General features: G+C 39.6%; 1 long non-coding RNA gene across 1 annotated transcript in view; it reads left to right on the top strand.

Moving 5' to 3' along the window:
* Window positions 1-1,346, top strand: part of LOC135328798 (uncharacterized) — a 161,743-nt gene extending 160,397 nt beyond the window's left edge. The window contains exon 4 of the long non-coding RNA XR_010389836.1: window positions 1,290-1,346. This is a non-coding gene — a long non-coding RNA (uncharacterized LOC135328798). The remainder of the gene's footprint in view (window positions 1-1,289) is intronic.
* Window positions 1,347-16,349: the final 15,003 nt, after the last annotated feature.

Below are 16,349 nucleotides of genomic sequence, written 5' to 3'. Positions count from 1 at the left end.
CGAACTGATGAAAGACAGAAAAGCTTGCTTCATTGACTTTTGCAGCTTGCAAAAATTGCTATTATTATTTGATCGTTCTTAGCTATTGTACATATGGGAATAGCCAATATAAGATCGTCCTGTCCTGATGTTTGAGAGACTGTCATGTTGCATTATAGAAGAGAGTCTATGTTGCTAAGGTCTGCCTTTTGATAGAACTCCACTTTGGTGTAGCAACTGCCAGGTTATAGTAATCCTGGACTCTGAAAGTCTGGTTCTCGATATAGTGCGTTCATAGGGAAGGCCTCAAAATAATCTGCAAGAGCCCTTTATCAAGATTTTGTCCAGATTTTTACTTCCTCCCAGTTTTTGCTTTAACGAGTAAATAAAATAGCTTGGCAGCTCTGTAACTGATGGACTGATGAGCTAATATTTTATTGCATACTGTCTTTTAAACTGCTCGATTTTTCGGCAGTAAACCATGGACCATATAATCTACTGGGTGCTCAGACATCCCTAAAGACTAAATTACATTTCTCAAAGGCCAAAGTTTCTAGTATTACAGTGTTTTCTAAAAGCCTGGTTGAATGCAAGTGTTGCATATGCATTAATGAGGCAGTTAGATTTCTTTTCCTGAAAACAGAGCTCTGTTTTTCTTGGTAGATGTGATTGGGGCACGCAGTTGTGGTGTTTGGGAATTTTTTTCACAGGTATTTTGTATCTCTTATCACTCCCTTGCTTTAGTATATCTGTTAAGTTACAGCATGCTTTTAGAGAACTACCTGCACTCCTTTTCTGTCCTATTTTGGTTGAAAACAAAGGGCTTTATATTTTTATATATATTTTTATTTAAAATCATTAGATTTTTAGATCATGAACCATTTATGAAGGGAATTCTTGTAATAAGTAACATTCTTAGTTGCTTTGTTTGGCTGCTGAATGAATGCATGATTGCACATTCTTTTCATATTTTTAATTTTATTTGCTGATCACATGCATTTCTTCTGTCAGAGTAAGGTAAGTTTAAAGAAAACTGCATGCTGATTAGCATCTCTGCATTTATATGTATTTTATTAATAAAATCATTCAGAAAATCAATTTTATCAGTCTTTGTGATTATGGTCAAAGCTATTGGTGCCCTGATATTTGCCACTTGATCTGAAATACATACATGCAATGTTGAGAGAACACTAATACAATGACTTGGAGCCTGCTCCCTCTCCCCCCCAAATTACTGTAAATCGGTTGTTAAAATAGTTCCCCATGAGACATTAGCGTGAGTTAATGATGGCTTTCATTCTGCCTTTCAGGTTCACTTTCATTCAGTGAGGGCATAGAAATTTGAGAGATCACACCCAGGAAAAAGGTAGGGCTTTTTGTTTGATTGTTTTTCTGTAATCTTGGAAATATTTTGTCTTGGCCCTTTCTATTTTTCTAGAGTGTATATTATACATTGACCTGCAAAGGGCCTCAGTAATGTGCTTTATCCGTATGAATTTTAATTAGCACAATTCAAAATAACAATGGTGTGAAATTGTTAGTACTTTCTTCAGTAAGAATAAATGTCAAGGCACACTGTGTATATTACATGTATTGCATTGCACTGTGTATATTCCATGTATTGCATTTTTCTTTTTGGTTAAGTGTTACATTTTCTAGATGACTTTTCCTAGGTGGAACTAAATAATGTGGGACTTGAAATAGATATTTTTTAATATTTATAGTTTATTCAAATAGGAGCATGTTTTTACAAGTTATATCTTGTTTGTTCTAACCTATATATGTTCATCATTTCTTTGATGATGGTTGAATTAGTTTTGTAATTACTTCCCTTTTTATTGACTGGTTGAGTAATTACTAGAATAATCATTAAAGTAATTACTTCTTTGTTCACCAAGAGCAATCTCAGTAGAGAAAATCTATACGTGTTAGCAGGTCAAAATTTGGAAGCTTTTCTGGTATAGAACTGGCTGACCAGACAAAATTGAAAAGGGTACGTAACAGGGCAGATTAATTTGTGTTGTAAATAGAAGGCTCATTTAGTGTCCCAAAGCTAATTTCGAAACTGTATTTTGTGTTATTATGGGTATTGAGGTCAAGGATAAGAAATTAAGCATCTCTTTGCTCTTTTTAAAGAGAAACATCAATGAATACTGCAATAATTGAGCTTTTTCACATTTAGTAGCATTTTGCCCTCCGTAGGTGTCTTGAAAATGCCGCGTACACGAAACTGAAAAGTGAGAGAGGCTCAAAAGTTTCTTCATCTTCTGTTTATTTTTGATACATATGTATTCTATTATATGAAGTGTTACATCTTAAAGAAAATCTAATTCATCAGGGCAGTGGACTGCAACACAAAAATCAGGGCACTGCACATCACACCTAGAAGGTGTTGTAGTCTGTATCAGCTTTATTTGCATGTTGTGGACGGTGAAGAAGCACTCTGCAGTTTGCCTGCCTTCCTGGCATCACTGTGGGCAGCACACCTTCCCTGGGCCCCTGCACCAGGCTCTTTGCTACTGTTTTATTTACTCCTCCATTTACTGCTTGGTTCAGATGAATTGTAAAGGAAAGATGAATTCTTAGAGCTGGGCAACCTAGTAATTTACTGTAATTAGAAGTGCCTTCGCCATAAGTATTGGATTGTTTTTCAGAGTAAGATAGCCTGAGTGCTGAAAATGTTGAGCCTGTGAGTGTCATGTGGACTTAGCCCAATGGGTTTCTGTGAGAATTGCTTATAAGGCAGTAAATGAGAACTACAGATAGTCAAAACTGTGATTCATTAGAGCTCTTCAGCAGTAACTGAAGTGATTCAGTGTATGTGGGCTTTAGTTATGAAAGGTACACTACGTCATCAGCTGAGCAGGGCTTTGGTATTTATACAATGCCCCATTTTGGTACATATGCTCAAACTGTGATGTAGGAAAGTCAAAGCCCTACTTCTGGCTTATGAAACTGCAAAATTTAGCTACTGACATACAACTTTTAAAGCATAATTTTTAATTTAAGTAAAGCTGTCAGTATTTTTCTTTCTTTGTTATGCATGATCTGATTGAAGGTATGGTCCCCATTATGACACAGTAGACTATTTTTGCTAAGCCTTCAACTTGGCCTGAAATATGTAGGCTGTCTGTAGATTTCCCCACGGCTTTGGAGAAAAACAAATTCATTTTTCCAGTATTTCACATATTCTCGGTATTGCCCAAATTGCCTCCTGACTTAGGCATCGCATATTTGAAAGTTTGCTTAGGACTGGAGCATACATGTTTTGGGATTGTCACATAGGTAATTTGGAGGACTACAATTTCTCTGATATTGATTTATGTGGGAAATGTAAGCATATTACCTTAGTAACTGACACACTGTAGTGCAAAGGATACAGAAATCCTCTCTGATAATCGTTGGAGTTGTTTCCAGCTGTTAAGGATTTGTGTCAAGTGTTTGCGTTTACAGTGAGGCTGTATAGATACTGCATCTGAGTGATGTGTGTGTTGCTGATTAGTTTGGTGTTGACGTAAAGATATTTTAAAAGGATCTTGGTGATACAGGGAGTATCAAATAAACGTGGAAAAATCAAGTTACTTCAACTTTGGCTTTTGACTTTTGTTAAATTGTTTTTGTTAAACTACGAGGTCTCTCCAATTCTTCCAGGGTTCTGAAAAACCTTTTTGGCTGCTTTTTCTTGCAGTATTTGCCCTCCGTACAGCACTACTCTATTTCACTTATACAGTTAATTGGGGTGGTTGGGGATCAGCCAGTTTGACCAAAGAGCTACAGCCTGGCCATTTGATAATCCTGAGGTACTTAGCAGTGAAGATTCTCTGTGAAGATTATGGTATTGAATTGGAATTACTCTCCATATGTCCAAAGTATATTAAATGTTTGTGCTTGAAAGGAGCAACTGGTAGGGCAGAAAGTATTTTATCTCTGCTGAATTAAGACTGGTCTCACTGACCACATTAGCAACCAGGGGAGGGAACATGCCGCCTGGGGGAATTGGGAGTGAAGTGAAGAAAGTAACAAATCCAACAGAAGAGCTGCTTTCATGAATGCCTGCCCCACAGCTAGCCTTGCCTTTGGACTAGAGGTCCCTCTTGGATTTAGGATGGAGGGAGAAAGGGGGCCCAGGTTCTAAAATAGCACAGCTCTAGTTGGCTGTATTGTTTTGCAGGAGTACTGTAGGGTATTTGAGGAAAAAGACTCATAATGACAGCGTAGCATTAAATTTGTAATACAGTTGTTTCTTAAATGTAGCCCTTTTAGAAAACAAAGCTACTAATTACTGTTATTGTTGACTTGGTTTCATTTTTGGAGAATACTGATACATTAAAACCGTCATTGGTTTTCTGGCTTTCTTTTTAAAAAACTCCATGGTTACAGCATGCTTTAATTCTCCCACTGCAGATAAGATCATATAATTCTTATGAGTTTCAAAATGCCCTAATAGTTGCTTTCATAGTTGTTCTATAGCATATTTTCTCTGGCTGATTTATACCAGTCTTATAACTTCTTATTGTAACTTCAGTTAGATCACTGTTTAAACAGAATAACTATTTTAAAACAGCTTTAAAGATTAATAATTCTATTTAGCTGGTGTACTGTGATTTATGGAAAGAATGCTATAATCAGAGCATTTGTTGATGTCCTAAGTTTCTTATGAACAGTGATGTGCAATTTGCAACAATAAAAAGGACAGGTTTTTTTGTTTAAAATAAGGTTAGCTATCTAAATTTAATTTTCGAAGACCTACAGCTATTCTCATGGTAAAAGGCCCCCACCCAAAATATCCCTTTTCTGCATAAGTAATTATAATAGTTTTCTTTGGAACTGTGTGTTCTCCCAGCACAGCACAATAAAGTTGTGCATGGTAATGAGAGCTGGAATGCCTTCTTCCCAGTGGCATTAAGTGGTTATCTAAAATAATCTAATAAATTGATGATAATGGAAATGTAGAAAAGAAAAATCCCAGTAAGATTTTTTTTTCTTTAAAATACACCTGTCAGGGATCAAGGAAACTGGCTGGTGAAGGGGAGTTTATGAAAATGCAGCAGAGTCCTTTGTACAAGCTGATGTCATGTGGGGAAATATGATAAGTATCAAAGTTTTCCAGCTCCATCAGGCTATTCTTTCTGGCTTAAGGACTCTGCCTTCTTCATTACAAACAGGGATTTCTGGGATAAAGCTAGCACCAGGCCTCAGGAAACGAAACAAAACAATAAAAATGGGCTTTCTTGAGGTTTCTGCTTTCTAGGGTTGCTTCTTATGCTCTCTGAGGTCTCAAATCATTGCACTGATTGCGTCAGCCACAAGTTATCTTAGCTCTTCAACATATATCACATTAACGTATGATAATTATTTGCCTTCGGGAAAAACAAAACTCTGGCCAAGAGAAAGTTAGTCCATGTCTGATAAGCATGAGACCAATGCTTGGAACCGGAGCAAACCCTTTCTCCCGGGTAAGCCTGAGCCCTGTTCTGCTGCGAGTCAAAATCTCAGCCACTTTTCAGGGTCTCCTTGGGGGAGACCATCCCGTCCTCTGAGCCCTTCCTATTCTTCCTGCACATGTGGTAAGGTTGCCTGCCATTCATTCTCATCCCTCAGCTGTTTGAGGAGATAACCCACTTCTAAAGAACTGAAAAACAGGAAAATAAAGATGAGACACATACTGAAGTTTCTCAGTATATGGAAAGTGAAGGGAGATGGGGAGACAAGTGTGAAGATCAGTTACTTGATCAAAGCAGAGGCAAGATATGCCATATATGGAGTCTAGTTTGTTGCATAGTTGTTGTATGTATGTGTGTTATGGCAGTAAAGGTAAAAGCCAAATAATAAGAATTTATAGGTTTCAGAACATGACCTGTGTTTGTATGTTCTCACTGGCCCTTTCAGCAGCTACATGCTTCAGTCATCTCAAGGCTTTAATCCCATTCCAGCATCAAAAGGGTACAAGAGCGAGGAAGACTGCTTTGAACTTACTGGTAGCCTTCACCTAGTCATGTGTACATCCCAGCAGGAAGCCACGTGGTAAGATATGGTAGCTGCAGTAGCATAGAAAAATCAGTGAGGAAAGACATTGTCCACACCAGTTGTCCATGTACTCTCTGAGAACACTGTGTTCAGTCAAGTAGGAAAGAGAGATTCAGAGCTAATCCTGACACATCACTTTGATCTTAGCCTTTCCTGGTCTGATTTTTGTTTCTGATTTGGAAAGTTGGAAGAAGAATATTACTTGCCTGGATAATTCAAAGCAACCTATTTGCCTGCATTTTCTTCATTTATAACTTCATGTTAGAAAAAAGTCATATAGTTTTCGTGTTGAAAACAAAAAGGAACATACTCTGTTGCTAAAAGTTTTGATACATAGCTTACTGAAAAATCTTACTGAAAAATCTTAAGCAACGCTGATATCATTTGTCTTTATAAAAGATCTTGCAATTAAGTTTAGAAGTTGTTACAACAATTGTTGACAAATTAAAAAGAAAAAGAATTTTGGTGCAATGGCAGTACTCTAGAAGAGCTATATAATCCTGACTGCTTTATTATTATTATTATTATTTGTTGTTATTATTATTATTCAGGAATCTATACACAGTTTTTAATTTCCTACTTAGTGTGTAATCCTAATTCAAAGGAAGTCAAGATTTGCCTCTGGATTTGGCAGAGAGAGAAACCTAGTCTGAAACACTGGTCTAGGAAAGAAGAATGTGTTTAAATTTTATTTAATATGTGATTTAAGCATGTGCATGATATATAGCATACAGTTGCCATCATCAGTCCCTTTTAATTAAGGTTTAGTATGGTGCAAATAAACTATGATGTGATCTTTCAGAGCACATAATGATTTAAGGAATGTATTCAAGAATTTGTTCACAGCGTATAACATTTTGTCATGTTTTCAAAAAGTCACCCTGATTCTAAGGTGCTGGATCTAGGCTCTGTCAAGCTTTGGAGATACTGCATTTATCTCATATATTTCATATACAAATTTTCTGATTTAGGCTTTTTTCCTAACACTAAAATATTTGTTATGTTTTCTTATACTTGCATAATACAAATAACGTAGAAAATCAGCATGTCATACCTGAATTCCTTGCATTTGATAGACTGCCCAAGTATATTTTGTCAGACTCCTGATTGCTATGGTGGCATAGCGGCTTGAGGATGGCTGAGTGTGATTGCTTTTCACTTTGAGCAGGGGCAAGCTTGACAAAGTATTCTAAGTTCTCCATTAAACTTGAACTCATTTTTATCATGTGGTTTGCTGAAGGCAAATAGATTTTTATTTATTTTTTGCAGAGCTGTGCAGAAGCATGAAAGTGAGTAGGAGTATGAGCTTTATTGTATACTCTAACATTCACAGAGACTGCAGCCCAGGATTGAGAGCTTTTTGTTTAGGCACTTGTCTTACTCAGGGAGTTTCTGAAACTTCTCTTGCCGTATCACATATGTTCAGAGAAAGCAAATTAGTCTTGTAATGGTATTTTTGAATTCTGCAGACCTTCTTTTTTTCCCCCCAGCGCTTTGGCTCTTTGTATTTGCTTTTATAGTCTGAAGAGTTTGAACCTGCTGGATTTTTTTTCTCTAACAGTACTGGAAAATTAACGAACTTCTTTAGGATTATTAATCTACTGGAAACGTTTTTAGTGATCTTCTTGCTAGAGATCATTCAAGCGGTAATTCAGTCTTCAGATTTAATGAAGCATAAGGCAATAGGGCTCCTGATGTAAATAATGAACTCCATATTCCACTTTTGTCAAGTTACTCAGAAAAGAAGGATTCATCTCTGCGTCACTGGGTAGACAATGAGAGTCCTCTCTAGACTTCTCCGGTGGAACATTTTTATAGGTTAAATAGAACTGTCAAAATAGCAGAATTCATTTTTGCTTGGGGTACTCATGATCTTTTATGTATGCTGTTTTTTACATTTCCCGTATTGTATAATAGGCAGTATGTAGCATATGTCTGTTTACACTTATTAATACAACTCGTAAATGGAATTGTTTCACAGAAGTATAGCTATTTTTTCCTTATTAAAATCATAGTTAACTGAAGGAACACAGCAGCCCTTAGAGTAGTAGTGTTGTTCTAGTGGGGCATGCCTAAGTTCACAGACAGTATGCAGGAAGGAGCCTCTTCTCCAGCACTCTGTATAAACAAAGTAACTTATTATGCTTGGCACTTCCTCTGCATTTAGGTGGCTCAAAGAGAACAAGAAGATTAAGACAGTGGGCAGAATAATGAAGACAAAAGCAAAATAGCATAATGAGGCAGTTCATTTCGTGCATCTTTTTATTTGAAATTGAGCATTTCTGTAGTTTAAAAATGCAGTGCTTTGGCACGAACTCCATAGTGCAATGCTCTTCTGCAGCATTCAAGAAATACAGCAAAGAAAGTAGAATTCTGAGCAGAACTGATCCTACAGTTTTAAAATTGCAGAGCTGTTTCTAGGTGGTACCGCGGAAAAGTGGGAGACTGTGAGGATTCATCTAGATCGGCAAAAACTCTTCATATATTCACCATGGTGATGGGCTTCTTACTTATAAAGGGCATAATCAGCATTCACTTATCCTTGCGTGCTTTATCTGGGTTGTGGATTTTCTATGCTACTGTTGCAGAATTCCGTTAGCTCTAGGCGGGGCTAAGTCACCTGTGGCAAGTCTTAGTGATTCAGATGTAGTGCTGTACAAAACCAGCTGCCCTGCTTTCTGGTTGTCTTGGACCTGAAAGCAGTTAACTTACCTTTGCATGTACTGCATCCTGCTCTAATAAGGCTGCCAGAATTAAACAGACTTTGCAGAGACAGGCAATGTCTCATTACTACGTTCCAGGAACTGGAGACCTAAAGAACTGTATCATGTTAGTTTAATATTTTTACTATGCCATATCAGCTCAGGTCCAAGAGGGTTTGTTAGCTGTAGCTTAGCATTCGTCTTATGGGAGGTGTAGGCCTTTGTGCAGAGCTGCACATGCCTTTGCAGTAGGTTCCCCTTGTCCTGTGGTTTTTGGAGGCATTGTGTTGTTTGAATGCACAGAGATATGGAAATTCTGAGGCTGAGCCTGACGGAAACAGCCCAAGAGAGTACGGGGTTTCCAGAAGGTTTTGTATGAGTCAGATCAGTACTTATTGCCCAGGTCTCTCTCTGCAGAGCCATATGGTGGTTTTTAGGGTGCTGTGCTCCCTAAAAGCATATTTGTGCCTTGTGGATTCTGCTGTTAAGTCTGCGCCTGTACGTAATACCAAATACTGGAGCAGTGACAGGATATTGGAATTGAGCATCTGTGAACAAACAATGCCTTTTTCCACTGGAGAGTCAGAAGTAAATAGGAATGAGTAAGGCATAAAACACTACTTTAGAGTCCTCTCTGGAATAGGCATATGGTTTGAGAACATGCTGTATCTCATCCAGCAAGCTTTTGGTATGCAGTGCAGCACATCTCCATCGAGCTCTCAAAACCTCTCCACATTTGTCTATTGGATGTGTTCCCGCAGTATAGACAGCTATCACAGATGGTTATCCCCTCTGCTTGTCTCCAAATACATCGTGACATTCATCCCAAGGCACTGACCATTGTCATATGCATAATTATTTGTACAATTTACATTCACCTGTTGGAATTAATCTCCATATGTGGATAGCTCTACCCATTTTAATGACATGTTAACAAAATGTGCAAACATAGGTCAAGATAAGTTAGGCTGTCTGTAAATTGAGCCAATTCCTATAATGATTTCTGAAAAGACATGTTTCATTAAAGCTTGCCCACTTCGCCCAAACCATTTTTTGTGGGAAAGGAGAGTACCCATATCATCTACAGGATGCGTGTGTATTTATAGATCCATTACACTGAGATTTGGTGCTGCGTTTTTTAGGGAATACGAAATTGGTGCACCAAAATAGAGAAATTATCAGTGCTTAGGGTGAATGTGCATTTGGAGAGATGCAGAGAAGTGCAGCAACTGGCAGTGAGGGAAGAGAGAGAACTGCAGCAAAGATTGGCCTTGCCTAGCAGCTGTCATTACTGCCTGTCTGCTCCTAACATAGCAGAATTAACTGTCACAGGGAAGAACTAATCTCTGCTCTCTGTATCATTCTCAAATCCTCAGATGAGAATTTTACTTTACTTTATTTGAGATTATGTCCAATTGCATTGACCAGCACCAGCTGAAATACAACCTTTTCCATTGCTCAAAGTAAGAATTTTATATCATACCTAATTTAGCTGTGTAGATTAATTTCAGGTGATGGAATATTATAGGAATAGCCTTTTCATATTTTATTAGTTTTATGTATTTGTCTAGGTCTGTACATGTGCACAAAATTAACAAGATGGTCTAAATACCACTAAATACAGTAATTTTGAAAATATTCTGTGGGATTGCAGAATGCAGATTCCATTGACTGATGATCCCAAATTGCCTGATGTTTAAAAAAACTCCCACAATATTGGTACAGTGACATGCCTCATACATACTAATCGTGTTGAAAAAAAGGTAGTCACTTTTCATTCTAACCCTACCACTGTTATCAGAGAAACTGCTGCATATAAGAAAACGCCTTACATCTTAAGTTGTTCTAAGTTGGAAAATCACAGTAATTGTAGCTACCTAGTAGTCCATAACATTTTTAGGGAAAAATATAAATCCGGATCTTGGGACTTGGCAATTTTAATATCACACACACAAAAAAAAAACAGGCTTGTATTTAAAAAGCAGTTAACTCAAAAAAAGAATTAACCAAATTATTAATTTGATAGAATTATTAAGAAAAAAATCTTCAGACAGTTTTCAGTCATTTCTTCAATCTCTCTACTCCTTGATTTGTTCTCTCTCTCCTAACCTTCCTGGCAGACTTTTAGCTTATCTTTAAGATAGAAGAAAAATGCCAACTTCAGACTGAGAGAACAGAATATTTGTTAGTACTCCCTCTCTCATTCTTTTTATGTAGTAGCGCAGGGACATTTAAATGTTTTGATGTTATGTCCTGTGATTATATTTCTGATTTTGGAAAGTTTTAACATTTAATACCACATATTTTAAAATCTTATTATGAGCATTTCCCTGACTGCAACCTCTGTTGTGGAGTACAAGGCCTTATGGGAGACAGCAATCCACTTGCTCCTGTACAGCTCATTTGTGGCAGCATTCTGGGGAGGAGTGGTGATATTTATTTCCAGTGAACACCTGTGTTCAAAGCACTGAGGAAAAATTAAAGAATGGATGTGATCCATTCGCTGAATAGCACTAAAGGATTAAATATAGTCTCAGATTTTGAATACAGGTAGCTTGATCATGGAGGCACACTGTAAAATTCATGCCAGAGGCTGGATCTTCATGGTTTAGGATGCCCCTGAGAAAAAAAAATGAAAACCAAAATACAAGTATTTTGAAACTTTATGGTTGTTTGGGAGTTTCACTAAAAGCTAATGGAGGCTTTTGAAAGATAAAATATTCATTTGGCATCTCTTAGTCTGTGTAGCAGTCATCTTTAGTGGGAGGGAAAGAGTTTCATTTCCCTGATATATCTTAAATTAGTTGCTGTAAGATTATGTGAGCTTTTCTGCTTTTGACAGAAAAGGCAGAAGCAGAGCAGGGTTTTGCTTGTGTTTATGCTGTCAGGCTGCAATGCAGTTATGCCAGACTTGCTGTGTCAGCCACAACAAATATTGTTCTGTACATCGCTTTCCTGTTGCTGTGTTCAGGTCTCTCTTCTTTGCCAGTTATTATGAGCGGACAAAGTTGAATGGTCTATGCCAATCCGTTATTTATCACAGAACCACAGACTTGTTGAGGTTGGAAATGACCTCTAGAAATCACCTAGCTCAACCCCCCTGCTCAAAGCAGAGTCAGCTGGAAGGAGCAGGTTACTCAGATCTGTGTCCAGCTGAGTTTTGAATATCTCTAAGGATGGAGACTCTGCAACCTCTCTGGGCAGCCTGTTTCCAGTGCTCACTCACTCTTGCAATAAGAAAAGCTTTTCCTAGGCTTAAATGGAATTTCCTGTGTTTCATTTTGTGCTTGTTTCCTCTTGTGCTTTCCCTGGGCACCACTGAGAAGAGTCTGGCTCCATCTTCTTTACTCCTTCCCATCAGGTAGTTATGCACTTTGATATGATCCCCCTGAGCCTCCTCTTCTCCAGGCTAAACTTTCTCAGCTCTCTGTCTCTGCTTGTGTGAGAGGTGCTCTGATCGCTTAGTCATCTCTGTGGCCCCTCGCTGGATGCACTCCTCATGTCCATGTCCTGCTTGTGCTGAGGAGGAGCCCAGTGCTGCATGCAGCACTCCAGATGTGGCCTCCCCAGGGCTGAGTCAAGGGAAAGCATCACCTCCCTTGCCCTGCTGGCAGCGCTCATCCTAGTGCAGCCCAGGAGGCAGTTGGCCTTCTTTGCCACGAGGGCACATTGCTGGCTTACGTCCAACTTGGTGTCCACCAGGACTCCCAGGTCCTTTTCTGCAAAGTTGCTTTCCAGCAGGTCAGCCCCCAGCCTGTAGTGGTGCATGGGGTTATTCCTGCCCAGGTACAGGACTCTGCACTTCCCTTTGTTGAACTTTGTGAGGTTCCTGTCAGCCCCTCTCTCCAGCCTGTTGAGGTCCCTCTGAATGGCAGCGCAGCCCTCTGGTGTATCAGCCACGCCTCCCAGTCTTGTGTAGTCCACAAACTTGCTGAGCGGGCACATTGTCCTATCATCCAGGTCATTAATGAAGATGTTAAAGAGCATGGATCCACATTTGACCGTTGGGGTATGCCGGCGGTGACTGGCCTCCAGCTGAACTTTGTCCAGCTGATCATAACCCTTTCAGCCAGTCAATTCAGCCAGTTTTCAGTCTATCTCATTGCCAATTATCTAGTTCATATTTCATCAGCTTGCCTATGAGGATGTTATGGGAGGCAAAAGCCTTACTGAAGTCAAGGTAGACAGTATCAGCTGCTTTCCCCTCATCTACCCAGCCAGTCATTTCATCACAGAAGGCTATCAGGATGATTAAGCATGATTTCCCCTTTGTGAATCCATGCTGACTACTCCTGATCACCTTCTTGTCCTTCATATGCCTGGAAATGGTTTCCAGGATTGGCTGCTTCATCACCTTTCCAGGGATCGAGGTGAGGCTGACTGGCCTGTAATTCCCTTGCCTTTCTTGAAGATAGGAGTGATGTTTTTGCTTCCTTCCAGTCCTCAGGAATCTCCCCCAGTTGCGGTGGTCCTTCACAGATAATTGAGAGTGACCTCACATATGAAATCAGCCAACTCCCTCAGCACTTATGGCAGCATCCCATCAGGTCTCATAGATTTGTGCATGTCTGTCTTGTTTAAATATTCTCTAACCTGATTCTCTTCCACCAAGAGTAGCTCTTCCTTGCTCCAGACTTTCCCGCTGGTCTCAGGGACCTAGTATTCCTGGTGGCGAGTCTTACTGGTAAAGACTGATGCAAAGAAGATATTCAGCACCTCAGCCTTTTCCATGTCCTTTGTCACCAGATCCCTTGCCACATTCACTGGTGAGCCCACATTTTCTCTTCCTTTTGCTGCTAATACACCTGCAGAAGCCCTTCTTGCACTTCACGTCCCTCTCCAGATTACACTGCAGGTGGGCTTTGGCTCTCCTAGCCCCGTCCCTGCACACTCAGATAGTGTCTTTATATTCCTCCTATGTGACCTGACCCTGCTTCCACCTCTTATATGTTTTCTTTTTATGTTCTGAGTTCTGTCAGGCGCTCCCTGTTCATCCATGCAGGCCTTGTGCAACCTTTATTTGGCTTCCTGCATGTCAGGTTGGACTGTTCTTGAGCTTAGAGGAGATGATCCTTGAAAATGGACCAGCTCTCCTGGATCCCTCTTCTTTCCAGGGCTTTATCCCATGGGATTCTTCCAAACAGGTCCTTGAACAGGACAGAGTCTGCTCTCCTGAAGTCCAGAACTGACATCCTGCTATTTCCCTTGTTCCACTCTCTCAAGTCCTACACTGCACCGTCTCATCGTCACAGCAGCCATGGCTGCCCCGACCTTCACATCCCCAACGAGGTCTTCCTTGTTTGTAGGTATTGGGTCCGGCAGATCATCTCCCCTCATCAGCTCCTTGACTGCCTGTGTTGGGAAGTTGTTATCAATGCACTCCAGAAACTGCCTGCGTTGGTTGTTGCTCTCGCAGTGGATACTGTGCAGTTTATCTCAAATCAAGGTGAAAAGAATGGAAGCAAAATAGGATGATACATGAGAAGAGGGAAAGAGGAAACATTCTTTTTGAAGTTTGACAGAAGAATTGTGATTAATAGAATAGATCTCTGTCTCATTGTTTTATTTGCTAGTTAAGCTATTGATTTATTTTTAATGCATCAGCTTTGATCCACCGTTTTTGGACTCCCATGCTCTTCATTTCTATCTTGCCAACTCTCGTCACAGTTCTTGGGTGGTAGTAGTAGCCTTTCTAGTGTGGATTAATGTAGGCATTTGTAGCAAGCAGAGCTATCTTTTTGTTACTTGTCACAAATTAGAGTATAGAGCTGTGTTCTGGGAGCTAGTGTTGGGGGTGGGAGCTGAGTGGGGGTGGATACTTCAGGATATTGGTTTTGACCACAGGGAAGAGAATGCAACCGATGGTCTTACTATCCCTTCTCTGCTGTTTGGAGGACAAGCTATGTAAGTGCTTCTGAGAGTCTAGGGAAAAAATGGGGCTGGGAAACATTGATGCAAGAAGAGTGTCTTGTGGGAGAGACACAGATGGCTTTCACACTTCACAGTTCTTGAAAGTGTGCACAGTAGTGCTTTAAGTAGAATAATAGTACCAAAACATTCTCAAACTCATTTGAGAACTACTCATCTGTATCAGAGCCCTGAAACGTACCTAAACAGATTTTATACTGGTTTTGAATGAAAAGTGCCTGGAGTGGGCTGGTGGGGGGTAGGGGGAAGGAGGTAGTTTTCTTTACTACCACGTGGCTCAGGAAAATCTTGGGTTGCTGGGGCAGTTTGCTGATGGCAAGAGTAAAAGACTAGCAGCAGGTAAAGGAGAGAACCAAAAGAGTAGGAACTTCTGTTCCCTCACGCACCACTGTGAAGGTGTATGGAAGACAGCTGTTCAGATATGACAGGTAACCTAGGCAAATGAATGTAGCATTGGCTGCTGAGGAAAGTTAGAACAAGGAAAGTAAGGGTCAGGCTTAGACTGTTAGGAGACTGACAGCTTGCAAAACTTGGGATGGTAACCCTTGCGAAGTAGTCTGTTGTTGGTTCTCTACTCAAATGAAACTTACTGAAACTGGTGAGGATTATGTCTCAATAGGTAGTGCAGGATCAGGGCTACTGCTGTTTTCAATGAACTGTGGAATAGTTTCAAGGATCATAGAAAATATTCCAAGCTCACTTTAATTTTATTGCATTATGGAATCATTTCTCAGGAGAAGAGACACTAAGCCATGGAATTATCACTGTTGGATGTTTTTTAATGAAGAACCAAATATGCCAGTACAATCTGGTTTTCTAAAATGTTAACCTTAAAAACGTGAATATTTTGAAAATTTGTTCTTCGAATATTTAAACCCCTCACATTTTTTTTTCTAGGCAGTCATCTTTTCTCACTGCACAGTTAGCTCACAAAATTCACTGTTTTCAGTGTGGTAATGCGGCAGAGGAGGAGGGCGCAAGATGACCCTTCCTACTTGAAAACATACTAGGACAAATGTTAGCACAGAGAGATTTGTGCTGGACTCCTGCCTGAAACAAACTGTAAAATTTTACAGAATTTACGTTGTTTCATAGAATTTGCAATATGATCTTACTTATTCTACTTACAAAGCATAATGTTCTGAATTCTGTTGTCTGCTGCCTTCGTCACTGCAATCCTCCGTATGAAGTGAATGGTCCAAGTTAGCTTCTCATGTAGTCCCGCTGGTCTCATGTTCACAGTGCAATATGCATGCATTATGTCTACTCACTTGGGGTATAGCAGAACAGAAATAAATGCTGTGTGTATTTCCAGGTAGTTTTCTCTATTACCTTGTCCAATAAGGATAGTAGAGGCAACAGTGGAAAAGTGAACAGAATAAGCTTTCCGAGAGCAAAATGGATAATAAATGCTCTGTGAGTGAATTTAGTTTTTTGAGCACAGTAGATAGAAATTGTGTCTAAATGTGTTTAGGAAAGCCCTTCACTGCATGAGAACTGTGGATGGCTCATGAAAAATAAGAATTCTTCCAGACTGTAAACTGTTTGTAGCAAAAAAGTTTGATTGATTTTGCTTCATAAGGAGAGGGGCTGGACAGCACAAATTGAGATGGGCTACTCTCAAGATTAATTCAGATATATCAGCTGGTGTGCACTGTCTTGCTCTTTCACAGTTTTCTGCCTGATTACCATAACAAAATGTTCAAATAGACT

This window comes from Dromaius novaehollandiae, chromosome 6, assembly GCF_036370855.1.
Source record: "Dromaius novaehollandiae isolate bDroNov1 chromosome 6, bDroNov1.hap1, whole genome shotgun sequence".
In the NCBI taxonomy this organism is placed as follows: domain Eukaryota; kingdom Metazoa; phylum Chordata; class Aves; order Casuariiformes; family Dromaiidae; genus Dromaius; species Dromaius novaehollandiae.
The sequence above is the reverse complement of the archived record's forward strand: the minus strand, read 5'-3'. Positions and strand labels throughout refer to the sequence as shown.